The sequence below is a fragment of the Atta colombica genome, unplaced genomic scaffold, assembly GCF_001594045.1.
Source record: "Atta colombica isolate Treedump-2 unplaced genomic scaffold, Acol1.0 scaffold163, whole genome shotgun sequence".
NCBI classification, from domain to species: domain Eukaryota; kingdom Metazoa; phylum Arthropoda; class Insecta; order Hymenoptera; family Formicidae; genus Atta; species Atta colombica.
Window position 1 is genome coordinate 1062588 of NW_017259254.1, and position 8263 is coordinate 1070850.

Genomic DNA, 8263 nt, shown 5'->3' on the forward strand with positions numbered 1-8263 from the left:
AAGTATCTGAAGATGGAAATTATGAATGTCACGTTTCTAATGTTATTTTTTTATATCCGTAATTATAATTTATTAGTTGCAAGTACGGAGCAAGTTTGCGGTTTATTTTAGAAAGTAAGTCAATTACATGAATTCTCAGAAAATATGAAAATCTGTGTTCTTCTATCTCCAGAGAAAAAAATATTGTTTCTCGTTACCTCGTAATATAAGATATCATTATTTTTAATATTGATATTAAATATCGTGAGCTTAAGGATGCTACCTATCGTTAACGATGCGTAAACCAACTGGTTTTATGGCACGAGTCACAATTGAGCTCTCTTTATTGTCCCGGAACGCACTCGATTGAATCGTGACTATTGCAAGATAAATTCAAGTACAGTTAGTTCCTAGATACTTTGATTTATCGAATCATCGTTATGCTAGCGAGGAACTATGTTAAAAAAATTATAGTGAATTGATGTGATCAAAACGGTGTCTCGTTTGAAGTGTTGTTAAATCTAGATTCTCGTTTGCTTTTTTAATCGAATTTTTCAAACTTCTTATTATGGTCAATTTTATAATTAATAAATTAACATAGCGTTTTGTTAATTTCGTTAATTATTAATTTTTTATCGAATATCATGAAATGAAAGCTGTAAATTTGTTCAAGCCTAAATCTTTGTATTACAGTTACTTTTTTTAACATAGTAGTAAAATTACTGTATTTTTTATTAATAAATAACAGTAGAAAGGAATTGTTATCGCAATTTAAAAAAATTTTGATTTGGTTGAAGATTTGTAATGGAGTTTATTAATTTTACGGTGTATAATTAAATATACAACTTCCTTTTCATATTTTCTGTGAATTATACCATACATTTTAAGCTTTTTATTAATTTCTGATTTTAAAAATTATTTCAAAAATAATATTTTAAAAAATATTTTCGAAAAAAAGATGTTCGGAGATTAAAGATGACAAAAAATATAATAGATAATATACGTATGTGTGTAGTTTTTCTTTTAACAAGAGAAGAATTAGAAATAGAAACGTGCTTTTCAATTGCAATTTATTCTAAAAGATAGTCTTTTATGTTTATATTGAGAATTTTTAACTCTAATTTTAAATATTTCTTAATTCTTCAAAAATTAACAATAAATATAATAATGTTGCAATCATCTTCAAAATTTTTATATTTATTGTTAATTTTTAAAAATTAAGGAGTGTCTAAAGTTTGCAATTTTAATACAGGCATAAAGAACTACCTTTTACAACAGATCGAATCTTAAAGCTTTCATTTCTAGTTCTGTCCTTGCAAATTATTTGATAATTTACTAGGAAAGCTTACAATTTATAATCTTGTTATTTATACGTGAACCGCTTCAGAGTGCCTGGATTTAAGTTCTACACAATACTAAGCGAGTTTCTAGTTCCCACGTAATAGTTTCAGAGACATTTGTATTCGCGTAATGCGGAAAAAAGCGATGCATGTTATTTGCATTCTTTATGTCAAATCATTATAAGGTTTCGAGCTAGTTTTACATAAATCCTATAAAATTATGAAAACTATAATGCAATCGTTCGTAGATTCTTATAAATAATAACCCATTATTACTCAAGGTAGATCGTAATAAAGCCGCAACTAGACAAAAGAATGTTTTCTGGATGAGATGTGAAGAAGACGCAATGTGAAGAAGACGAGAATGTTTGATTCGTGATACCCTTCGCGCGCCGAATACCATTTGGCTATTCTTGGTGTTGTTATCTGCAATAGCTTTTCGCTACTCGTAATTAATTAGACAGTCGTATAGAGTGGCGAATACACTGTCATGCTTTAGCGTTAGTGCTTTAGCGTGCGGCGATGCATTTGCAACGTGTATTTTGCCATGACAAGCCGAGCATATAGTTCAACAACTTTGTAAGCGACATGCTTACTAATTTAATGCCGTCAGCTCGTGCTTTAATCTTTGACCCGAGACAAATTTAGGCCACAAAAGAGATGTTCTATTTTTACGTGTTTAGATTTCTCTTTTAAAAATTTGTTCTATAAACAAGATACTTTTTTATATATAAATTTATTAGTTTATTTCATTCGAAAACCTTGAATATTTCACTTATTTTTGATGATACGAAAAAAATGTTTTAAATGAAAGTGGAACAATTTCGAGGGAGATGTATTTCGGTCACGTTTCTTTCTAGGTAAAGGCGCCAAAAAGATGTAAATGTTACTTTTTTAATGGAACTATATGATTTTTTTTACATAATATGATTCCTCTAATTATTCTGTATACTTATAACTTATATTCTGCATATTTAATACTTATAAAATATTATATTTAATACGTATAAAAAATTAATAGTTTACGAGATATTGAATATTTTATATCAATATGTGCTAAAATAAAGTATAAAATATCTCATAAACTATTAATTTTTTATATCTTTATCTTAACACTTTTATATGTAGAATAAATAGAACAATCATATTATGTAAAAAAAATTATATAATTATATAATTCTTTAAAAAAGGGAAGAGACCTTTACATCTTTTTCACGCCTCTACCTAGAAAAAAAACGTAACTGCACGTTCGCTACGTTCCCTTGAAATCATTCCATTATCATCTAAAACATTTTTTTGTATTATCAAAAATAAGTGAAATATTTTCCAGGGTTTTTATTTAAGTGGCCCTTGTATATGTATAATAAGCGATATATTAAATTATATAACGTGCTTATATGAATGAAATATCTATCAATATGACTTTCATGAAATAAATTTTCACACGCGGTGTAAAAATCAATCTTGTATCTCGAAAATATTTTCGTGCCATTGCTACACCCTTTGAATATCCTTCAACAAAAATGCGTAAATATATTTTCCCATCAACGCGCGTCCTATATTCCATCTTTTCCATTCCCTTTTATTCCCAGAACCATCCATTTCTAAAGGCCGCATTTGATAACCGCTTCTACGCTCTCCTATATCCGCGTGCATTTCATATCTACGAATTGCGCGCAGATCTGCCAACACCTGCCGACGCGCCGCGCCGTTTCGCATTTGCCATCTCCTCTGTGACGAAGTCGCGTCGCTCGGAGATGACTTCCTCGCGAGAATATCCTAGGACGTCGACTCATCCCACGTTTCTTCAACGGTATGAACATCTGTCGGCTACCTCTCATATATCGCGTCATTCGACTAACTGTACAGCGCTATTCTGTGAGACGGGCTATAGAATCTAATGATTTCGAAATCGCTTTTGGACATAAACATAAAGAGAGTTAGAAGATTCTGAAAGTTGCTTCATCTTAAATGACTACAAAGTTTTTTCATATAATTTTTTTATAGTTTTCGAGCTACAATCGAATTATTTTTTTTTTATTATTAAGAGTTATTATTAAGAGTTTAATCAAATTTGGAAGTCATTTCTATGGATGCTTTTTAAAATTAATTAAAAACATTGAAAATGTTTCATTTAATTATTTACTTCTTGATAAAAATTATCATATTGTTTGTAGATGTAGAATAAATAAATACTTCCTTAAACAAAGTTCGTATTATAGTATTTAATTATCTCATGCAATGTCTCTCAATTTACACAGGCAAATTAATTTTATTAAATCAAGTAACGAACTAAAGAAAAATATTTGCGCGATATCGTAGGGAATAAAATCGATTGAATTACATGAAATCGGTTACAACTCGGAACAAGATATTAAAGCATGAAACTTGTAATCAGAATGCTAATAATTGACTAGTTCTTGCAATAGCATCATGTTAGGATGTTCAGATTAAGTCGTGTGAAATCGGTCAGGACGTGGAAATGTATGAGTATTGTTCCCTTAATTAGGAAATATGTGCAAGTGTACAGATATGAATAATTTTACGTAATATACAGAGAACTTATGGTTTAGACTGTATATAATAATGTGCGAACGTTTATAGATATTTTACTTAGAATGTATATTATTTAGAATTTGAAATGTGTATATTTATAACAATTATTTCTAAAACTAGTTTTCTTCAAGAAATTTTTTATTTGATAAGAAATTATTAAAAAAATAAGATTGCTATTTAATATAATAAATATCAAGCTTTATTTATTTATCACACAATCAATCAAGTATTAATTAAATTGTATTATTTAAAAAAAAAGAAATATTTATAATAAAGAATGAACCATTAATTAAAGTTTTTATTAAAAGCTATTTTTAGAAGTTTATACTATCAAAGTTTAATAAAATGCAAGTATAATAAAAGTAAATATAATCTCGGAAAATATAACATCAAAGACAAAGACGAAGATAATTAAAGTATGAGAGAGGTTTTACGAATGAAGAAATATATGTATATATAGGAGGAAGAGTTGAAAGAGTTAGTCATTAAGAATCATTAGCACTTGCTGTCTTCGTTTATTTCGAACACGCATGCCTGATTCGTTGTGCGTACAATGTGCGTATCGGTAGAGAATCAATGGTACGCAGATATAACGCATAAGGTGAATGACAATGAGTTTAAGTAAACGTAATGCTACCGGACGTTACAAACCTTACAGATCCTTAATTAACATATTTAACATCAAGTATTTATTTTATAAATTACTAATGAAGAATGGAAAAAACACGATTAAACCGGATAAGAACCGCGTGTTTCTTTAAGTACGTAAATTCGGTATTCTATTGTCCAGTAAACACGTTACATTGGTTTTTTCTATCAGTATACATTATATCTACGCAGCGATGTGTAAATTATTCCGGATAATCTGCGTAATCGCGTGAAGAAGAGGCTCAGGATTAGAAAACATCTTCATGAAGAGAAGCCCCCTCGAGAAAAAGCAAATTGATCGATTATTCAATTGTCAGCAGAGATTTTCGAATCCCGTTATTCTCTGCATTCTTGAGAAACATTAAAAAGTTTATTTAAATATTTTCAAATAGCAAAATTTTATTTTTCAGATCGATTAATGCAAAATTAAAAATTATTGATACAACGAAAAACAATTAAGGTCTGAACTTATTTACATTCATTTTTATTCACTTTTGTATTATAAATAATATATTTATACTTATATAATTATATTTTTATATTTAATATAAAAATATTAAAATTTACATACTTTTTATTACATAATTAATATAATGTACATATAAATAAATGTATAATATATTATATGATAATGATAAAAGTTACATATAATTTCACAATAGATTATTTTTTTATAATTAAATTTTTTTATTTCTAAATCAATTATTTAATTTCATAAAGATAAATTAAAATTTGTAATTAAACATTTTTTTTTTCTATGACTTTAAATTATCGAATTATATCCACACTTATCATTCTATTCGCAGCCTATCTACCCGTATCCTTATTCGAATCTATCCATATTTCTATCTGTAATCCTATCTAGTATACAGATCGCACATGTGATACGTGATTCATGGAGAGGTCCTATTGGTTAATCCAGTAGGATCTTTTACAGATAATCACTCGAGATCCGAGACATGATGTGCGAATTAGAGTTTCATTTGCAATAAGTTGAGATTTTAATTTGCAAAGGATTGGAATTTAATATGACGGCATTATTTCGTTTCTGATTCCCTATGTATGATTACACGTGAAAAAATATTGTACGCCTACCTTGCGTACCTTTCACTCGTATTGTTTGATGTTGAGACACCTACATTACGTATCATTTATCAATATTGTACGATGTAGGTTGCGGTCCACTTAATGCTACAAATGCTTCGAAACATTCTTTGATTGGTCAATTAGTAAAATTCTTTCTTTCATCAATCAAAAACTTCGAATTCATTTGTAGCGCCAAATGGACTGTCCTATATCTTACATAATTAATCTTTTGGCTAGATAAGATTTATGCATTGCCTTTGGTCTTGGAAAATTTAGAGTATGAAAGTCAAAAAGGATGATAAATTTCTATCGTAATTAGTATTACTATGATTCAATCATTTTTACATAATATATTTTCACGAATTTGTAAACTAATATAAATATCCCGTTATTTTATTATTAGAATTAATTTTAATGTACAATGTTAGAAAAATATTTTATTCCAAAATCAGATATTTTGCAAAATTGTTCAATTTAAAGATAATTTAAAATTAAAAATTCGTTCTACAATAATATTTTTTAGATCTTACATTATTTAGCTTTGTAAGCTAAGCTATTTACAAAGATAAGTTATAAAAAATTAAAATAAAATCGACACATTATAAGAATTATAGATTTGTAATAATTATTAATGCGCATACATTTTATTAAATAAATTTAATAAATATTAAATAAGATATTTTCTAATATAATACATAATCAATAATACATAATACATAATTAAATATATAACTTTTAAAGTCCTTTTCTTTTATATTATATGTCATATAAAAATATTTTTTAGAAAAGAATTTCTGAATTGATTTACATAACATTTAATCCTGGACAGATATAAAAATATAGACTTCAACATAAAATATTTGAGAAGAGAAAGTAATAAATATGAATAAAAATGCAGTATTTACGTGTTATATATGTATAATAACAAATTTTACAATGTTTTCCTATGCTTCATGGTTCATTTTTTTCTATTTTTTTTATTTTATATTTAAATGTACATAGATAATGTAAATCTTTTATAATATTATCTCCATTTCTTTATTATTCATAAAATACGAGAGAATTTAAATAAAGTTTATCTAATTTTTATATTATAATACATCAGCTTGTAGTTTTATCTAATTTTTATATCATAAAATATCTCGATTGTAGTTTTATTTTATTTTTTATCTCTTCTTTCTATTTTTTCTAATATTTATCTGAATAATAAATTTGGAATAATAAATTCTAATTATTATTATTAAGGTAACTGACATTAATTATGCTCAAATAATATTATTAATATATCAAAACATTATTAATTTTTAATTGCTTTTACATGTAAAGTAAAATACACCAGAATATTTCGAGTAAATATGTCATTATAACGAGCTCTAATTTTCTCTCTTCTACAAGCTTTATGCGTAAAGAGATAGTGTACGCGAAGCCTCACATGCATAATAATCGAAATCCAGAATTAAATGTTTTTTCAAATTTATTTTAGCCTAGTTTTAATGCAACAGATTCATAAGATATCATATAATTATTTATAATTTATATTATATTGTTGTTGTTGAACTCAAATATGATGTAGACGTATGTGTATAAAATTAATAATTGCAATTTTTCTTATAAATTTGTTGCTGTATCAATGTAAAATAAATTTTTCGTCACTCACCAATATCGATGCGCAACAGCGGAGTTATAGCTACGATGACTACGTTGATTCTGTAACACACAAATATAAGATTCAAATTATAGCAGTGTTCATAATCATAATATCTAAAAATATAGTTAACTGTATACGTTGAACATTCTGTTCTTTTTTTAAGTAAGATTCTTAATAAAGTAAAATTAGACAATTTTTCATGAAAAGATTATATTTCTTGAATACAAATTCTGTTAGGATTTTATATATAAAATTTTTTCTTTAAAACATCCAAATTAATGAAACAAATGATTAATAACTAGTGACAAATAATGTACAAATAATCAAATACTCACCCCAAAGTTGCTCCGCCGGCGCCCGATGCCTCTCCTAGGCCTCCTCCTCCTCTCAGGTTGTCGGATCTCCTCTTCAGATTACACAACACTCGCGAATAATTACGATCGCGCGAGGATTAATAATCAATAAAAATTTGTTTTCACATGACACTATATGTAACACTCCCGTTTATAAAAAACTCATGATACGATCTAGTTTTATCTTCAAGTCAAAATGTGCCAAACTTATCAGAAGTGCAATTACCGGCACGAACGAGGATATAGATTAGAGAGGGAAGAATAAGTTAAAAACAAAAGTTCTTTAGTCCGATTAACCAGCACTCCCGAACGCGACAAATCGGCTGCGGTTCGTTTATTCAGTTAAATTCAGTAAAGACGACAAGTTAGTCAATTTGTCAGGCTTCCAGGTCCTCGGGTATCTGTAAGAGCAAATAATCAATGAAGAAAAACTCAAAGAAATTATCAACGAATGTTGATCGAGTATAAAAATACTGATAGAAAATTTGATGTAGAAAATATTAGAAAAAATAAAATGAAAAATGAAATAAAATAGTTAATTATTTTAATAATTATTCTTTACTTAGTTGTAGAAATATTAATGTATTTTCAATGCACATAAATGTATAATAATAAATCCATTATGAAAGTAGCGATAAGAGATGCAAAATATA

The 8263-nt window shown here is 27.2% G+C and overlaps 1 protein-coding gene across 1 annotated transcript in view; it reads right to left on the reverse strand.

Annotated features, from left to right (window-relative positions):
* LOC108686061 (neuroglobin-like) overlaps positions 1-7662 on the reverse strand; it is a 74273-nt gene extending 66611 nt beyond the window's left edge. Inside the window, exons 1-2 of the mRNA XM_018191128.1 lie at positions 7593-7662; positions 7267-7316 (exon numbers count right to left, since the gene is read on the reverse strand). The gene's annotated coding sequence lies outside the window, so the exon portion shown is untranslated. The remainder of the gene's footprint in view (positions 1-7266; positions 7317-7592) is intronic.
* Positions 7663-8263: the final 601 nt, after the last annotated feature.